Source organism: Lontra canadensis, unplaced genomic scaffold (genome assembly GCF_010015895.1).
Source record: "Lontra canadensis isolate GAN:19392208 unplaced genomic scaffold, GSC_riverotter_1.0 scaffold56, whole genome shotgun sequence".
NCBI classification, from domain to species: Eukaryota; Metazoa; Chordata; class Mammalia; order Carnivora; family Mustelidae; genus Lontra; species Lontra canadensis.
In genome coordinates, this window is record NW_022631050.1 from 6,431,555 (window position 1) to 6,438,007 (window position 6,453).

At 46.6% G+C, this 6,453-nt stretch overlaps 1 pseudogene; it reads right to left on the reverse strand.

The window, feature by feature from the left end:
• Window positions 1-2,450: 2,450 nt before the first annotated feature.
• Window positions 2,451-4,999, reverse strand: LOC116878160 (annotated as a pseudogene).
• Between the last annotated feature and the right edge of the window lie 1,454 nt (window positions 5,000-6,453).

Sequence of the window (6,453 nt, forward strand, 5' to 3'; positions counted from 1 at the left end):
GGCAGAGGCTGGTCTGGTGGGTGTGGGCACTCTGGTTTCTGGCAGGCATGGCACAATGCCTAGTCTCTCTGACCCAAGCCCGTATACATCAAGTTGCCTGGAGGGAGATGCCTGGGTGTCTGACTGGCTGTGATTGTATTTATGTGGGCAGGGGTTGGTTTATAGAGAACAAACGCTGCTCTTCTCCAAAGTTCCCCTTTTGAGTTGACCTGGTTCCCTTTCTCTGGCATGGTGCTCTCCTTTCCACGTTTTGTTCTGTGTTTTCCTTCTTCCAAATGACCCCATCAGGCATTCTCCAGCTTCTGATCTCTCAAGGGACCCTTTCATGGCTGTGAGTTGCAGATTAAAAAGGATATCTTGTCTTTCATTTCTTAGGAATGTATCTTATTTATGGTCCACCATCTATGACTCTCAAGCTGAGAAAGAGAGTTTAGGGTTAGCCCTGTGGATTTGGGAGTCATTTGAATAACAGAAAGCTTGAAGCAGAGGAGGGAAAAAGATACTCAGAACCTGTGCACCCAGAGAGGAAAAGCCAGCCAAGGAGAGAATTTAGGAAGTTATCCCTACTTACCAAGTTAGGATAAAATAAGGAATTGAGGGGAAGGAGACTGGGAGAAGGGCAGGGTGGGTGGAAGGATGAAGACTGCAGGGGGGGCGCAGAAACCGCACTGAGAAAAGGTCCGAGAGCAGCCCTGGGGTTGCCTAAACTGCCTTCCCGGCAGCCAAAGCCAGCAGGAGCGGGGGCGGGGCGGGGCTGGGTGAGGGCGAAGCTCGGGTCCCCGCGGTGGAGGGCGACGGGCTGAGTGGAGGGGGACTTGCCAAGGTGAAAACCAGCCAGGAGGGGGCTCTGGTGGACCTTGGGAAATGTCCTCCATTGACCTGAGGGCTCCCGATACCCACATGTTCGGAATCTGTCCTTTTTATAGGAAGCGGATGGAATTAGCAGAGTGGATAATTGTTTCTATTTGTAATGTGTATAACAAAAAGTAAACTGGAAATATTGTACTTCCCTGTTACAAATCCATCTTTGTTTAGGAGGAGTCTTTGCTTTTTTAGTTTTCTTGAATAGGGGACATGTTTCCATTTGACTTTGAATGATGCAAGAAATGCACAATCAGGTGTCACAATTTTTGCCCTGGGGAAAGTAGTACCAGGTGTAGTAATACTTTGTGTTCTTGGAACAGGTATATGGCTGCTGTTCAGAGCTTGATCATGCTCTCCAGAAAAGACTCCTTTCTGTTTACTATCACCAGAAGAACCATCCAAACTCTGAGATGCACAACTGATTTGGCACAGGGCCAGATTGGTGGGGTTAATATCTGGGTACTGCTTGGTTCCGTGAAAGGATATATAGGGTGTATGAATCCTGTGACTGGACACTGAGTCTTGAAACTGTCTCCTCATTGCTACGAAAGGACATTACTGCCCAGCCCAGAGAGGAGAGTCCTGTCTGATTTGGGCAGATTATTGAAACTGAAGGAACGATGGGGCAGAAAAGGGGAAATTTAAAACAAGATCCTAGGGGCACCTGGGTGACTCATGGGTTAAAGCCTCTGCCTTTGGCTCAGGTCATGATCCCAGGGTCCTGGGATCAAGCCCTGCATCACATCAGCATAGGGCTCTCTGCTCAGTGGGGAGCCTGCTTCCCACTCTCTCTCTGCCTGCCTCTATGCCTACTTGTGATCTCTGTCTGTCAAATAAATAAATAAAATCTTTAAAAAAAGAATAAAACAAGATCCTAAACACAAGGTTCCAAGAGGGAAAGTGGGGCAGGTATAGTGGACATTAGGGGTTCTTTTTTTCCTTTTGAAAAATTCAGATAGAATTGACATGTAACATTATATTAGTTTCAAATGTACGATATGATTCAATATTTGTATATACTGTGAAATGATCACCAAAACCAGTTTAGTTAACATCCATAACTACACACACAATTAAGACCTACTCTTAGCAACTTTCAAGTATTCAAGACAATGTTATTCCCTATTGTCACCATGCTGTACATGTCATCCCCATGATTCATTTATTTTATAGTTGGAAGTTTCTACTTTTTAACCCCTCACCTCTTTTTCCCACTCTTGGGGTTCTTTTTTTAAACAAACAGCTTTATTGAGGTGTAACAGATAATCAATAAACTTCATATTTAAAGTGTACAATTTGATAAGGTTTTTTTTTTCCTTTTCAGTTTAGTCTGAATAAAATCCAGCATAAATGTATTACTTTGTTCTGTTAATAATGGCTCGGTGTCTTTGTTCTGACAGCTTCCTAAAGGCAAACCACAGTTTGAAGTTGTCATTTTGGGCTTAAACTGCACTGAAAGAAGAGACAGTGAAACTTGCTTTTTGTTTTTATTTTCGAGTCTCCAGATCTTGCAAAGCCACTTTCTCCAGACTGACGGGGAGCCGTAGCAGCTGATCCGATTTGAAACAGACATGGTTAAAATGATATCAGCCAAGCTTAGTGATCTGGAGGTCTCTGCTGATCTTCATGGTATCAACTGCTGATAACGTTTAAAGGCAGTGGTAAAAATAAAAAAGTTGGTGTCCATCTACAGACACTCTGAAATATAAGTGCTCACAAAGGATTCCACCCTGAATGACTGGTCCGGGATGAATGGAAAGTAAGGTATGGCTGACTGTTCCTCAGATACACAAGAATTTTGTATTTTGAACATAGCTTTGCGACCAATTGCCACATTGGCAGGAGGGTCTTCAGAGTCACCAGAGGTCAGTCTGATGGCAAAGCTCTCCGGCTTGAGGTCTACAATGCCCACCACCAACACCTTCTTGGCTGGTCTCATGCCCCTTTAATGTGCCCACAAAATGGAACTATCAGTTGTGGGAAGTACCACAATCTCTTACTGGAGAGCCCAAGGAGTTGTTTAAATGCCCATCATCTAGTTTTACTACTGCATCACGGTGGGTCACAGATCAGGCCAGCCTCTTGCACTGGGACACTTGGCAGAGAAGGGAGGGAGGGAAGCCCGGAGGAGTCAGGGGACGTGGGACAAGAAGCATGGGCAGGTGGGGATCCAAGGCAGTCCTGAGCAGGGCTGGGGAGAATTCAGACACTTGGTACAGCGTTTGGTAGAAGGCGGCCCTCTAATTTTAGATATACAGATCTATCTATCTATCTATCTATCTATCGGGATATCACATTGTGATTTTAATTTGCATTTCAGGTGGAGTTCTTTCAAATTAGGGTTTCACAAACATAACAAGAAAGCTAAGTTGAGAATTATTCTGCCCAGTTGCTCTAAGAATAAACAGAAATACTTAAGAAGCATAAATAATGAATGAGCTCTAATAACTATTCTGAATCTTTCCTCTTTAAGCACTGGCTCCCATAGGAAGCTAGCTGAGGCCTAAGAGGAATAAATCTACTTGGTCATGTGAAGCTCTGTCTTCCCTCTGCTCCAGGGGCCCTGTTCTGCTTTTCTGTGCTCTGAGAATTTCTCCAGCCTCCGAAGGAGTCAGAAGGAATCTTCTGCCACACCCAAGTTTTTATGATTACAAACAGAATTTGAGCATTTTCTTCAATGTTTAGGATTAAGGACAATTGTCACAAACTAACTTTTTTTTTTTTTCACTTTAGGCAATAGCTCGTAATCTCTTGGGTCTTGGCTTCTTTTGAGCACCAGAGAGAAAGTCAGGAGATGAGAAAGTAAGGAAGGTTGCCTGGATCCAGCTCTAGCTAATGCTGTTGGACAGATACGTGCAATGCTGGAAGACAGGGAGGGGTTTTCCCTTTCAGTTATCCTATTCAAAATGTGAGTGGCAGGGATTGCCACTGGTGGTGGAAAGAAATGCTGGAAAACAGAGTAGGGGTCTGGGGATCAAAGTCCTGTGGACCTTCTGTCTGCCCTAGAGCTTTCGGCAATTCAAGTCGCTCAATCCTGTCTCCTGTTTGAGGCAGTATGGGTTGAGCCTTGGCACCAGCAGCTGAAATCACCCCAGCAGGTCTGAGGGGTGAGCTGTAGAGCACAGTACGCCTTCTTCCTCTGAGAGAGCCAGCTTGCACCTACGCGGTTCCCTCCAGGCACACCTGCTGCTACCACCTCTGGCCCTGCCCCTTTGGTGGTATTGGGAGGAGGAGGAGCTTCCGGGGCCTGGGACACCTTCCCAGCACAGTAGAGCCCAGGGTATTTGGATGACCAGTCCGGGAGTCAGGTGTCCCACGAGACTGTCCATGCCTCGGCCACCCGTCGGCTTGGGGGGAGGCTGGCAACGTGAGTGACTCTGCTTCCGAGGCGCGTGCCCCCGTCAGCTGTCAGCATGGGCCCCTGACCCCAGCTCTGCAGCAAGAGGGTGCAGGGCCTCTCTGGAGCACCAGGCCTGCTCCCAGGGGGTTGAAGACCACCCGGCTCTTCTCTGACTCAGCAGGCGGGGCCCCAGGATAGGGCAATACTTTCACACCCCGACTTCGCCCCCTTCCTCAGCCCGGAGCTTACCTCCAGCCTGGGCAGCAGAAGGATGCTGGGGGTGGACTTGGCACGCAGACAAGACTCCGTGGATGGGACTCGACAGTACTTACTATCACTTCTCACTGCTCCTACTGGAGTGCCAGGTTGCACGGACCCAAACCCAGGCTCACCACCTTTCACAGCCAAGGTCCCAACCCTGCTGGAGCCCTTGGGCAGCTGCCTTTCCTCAGGTCTTTTGGTGTCCCCAAGGGCAGGGGTCACCCCGGCCACGGTGTGCTCCGCAGGGGTGCTGCTTCCTTCTGAGCCTTGATTCTGTGGCTGGGCGGGCCCTGACGCCTCTGGCCAGGCTGCCCACGCCCATGCCCGTGGCACACACCTCTGCTGCAGTCCAACGGCCAGCTTCAGGCCACAGCTGCCCCTGCCCCCCAGGGCAGTCCGCTCGACCCCGGCCTCTGCCCCAAACGCAGGTGCATTACTCTGACTGCTGATGGGAAGAGCCTCTCCCGAGGCTGCTGTCTTCCTGTGGGTGAGCGCTTGCTGGGGCTCCAAATGGAAGTTTTGAAGATCGTGCATTGTCCACTGTCCAAGAAGTCCACTGTCCAAAAAGACGACTTTTTTTTTTTTTTTTTGGTCTTGATGTAGCTCCCTGAGGCCAGGAGGACTGAGCTGGGGTGTATTCAAGTATCCGGGGTCATAAATATTGCACCCTGAGCCACTACCAACCTTTGGGGGTCATTTCCAGCCTGGTTTGCTCTTCCAGCCTTTTTCTCCATCATGGGAAATTCTCTCTGAGGCGGCCTATTTCCTCGGCACATTTTAGTATTTGTCAGCTGTTGTGCCCTGTCTGAAATTGTCCGCAGATGTTTAAGCCTCCACCTTAGTAAACAATGATAATATAAAAACACATATTTTTGTATGTGCTTTTACATATATGGCTGTACATATACACATACACACATGCACACCCAGATACACAGATGTGTGAGTCAGGATTCTCCAGAAGAACAGAACTAATGGTGTTATATATACACATATGGTACATACACACCCTCCCCATATACAGCATACTGTGTACCATACATATACACTATATACTATTCTATACTGTATTATGGCATATGTATACTATACATACTGTATATGTGTATATGTGTGTGTGTGTGTGTATATATAGGGAGAGATTTATTATAAAATTTGGCTCCTTTGATTATGGATGCTGAGAAGTCCCATGCATACTGGAGAGACAGCAGTGGTGTAGTTTCAGTCCATGTCTGAAGGCTTGAGAACCAGGAGCATCAATGGTGTAAGCCCCAGTCTCGGACAGGAGAAGACAGATGTCCCAGCTCAACAGACTGAGTGTGAATTCTTCCTTCTTTTTGTTCTATTTAGGCCCTCCACAGATGGGATGAGGCCCATCCACATTGGGGAGGGCAATCCGCTTTACGCAGCCTGCTGGCTGAAATGCTAATCTCAGCCTCCTGGACATAACCAGAGTAATGTTTAACCAAATTTCCAAGCGCTGGTGGCCCAGTCAAGTTGACACATAAAAAATAACCATTACAAGCCTCTCATCCTTCGTGTTAAATGAAGGATTTAGGAGAAATCCTAAATTTTGTAGGAGAGATGTCAGATGACTCTTGATCTATGTATGCATTTTAGCTCTGGACCAGTCAGCAACTGTGCTGTACTTTCCAGACGTAAATGTAGGGGCTTTAACATTAGGGAGTTGGGATCATGCTATCCATTCAATTTTTTTCATCCTTTTTTCTTTCTGAACTCATTTAATTTATTTCTCACAACTCATGACCTCACCAAATATAATTTTCATTTAAATTACAAATTACTTTTCATTAAAATTAGAAAGCATATAGCTTTTCACTCTAAATATAAAAACCTGTCATTACACACAGGACTATAAGGAACACAGACATCCAGTGTTCAATTATCTTTCTTGCTAAACTTCTCAATTACTGCTTAATTGTTCATGGTTTGCACAAAGCTAGAGTGGATTAAATCATCCCTTCCAT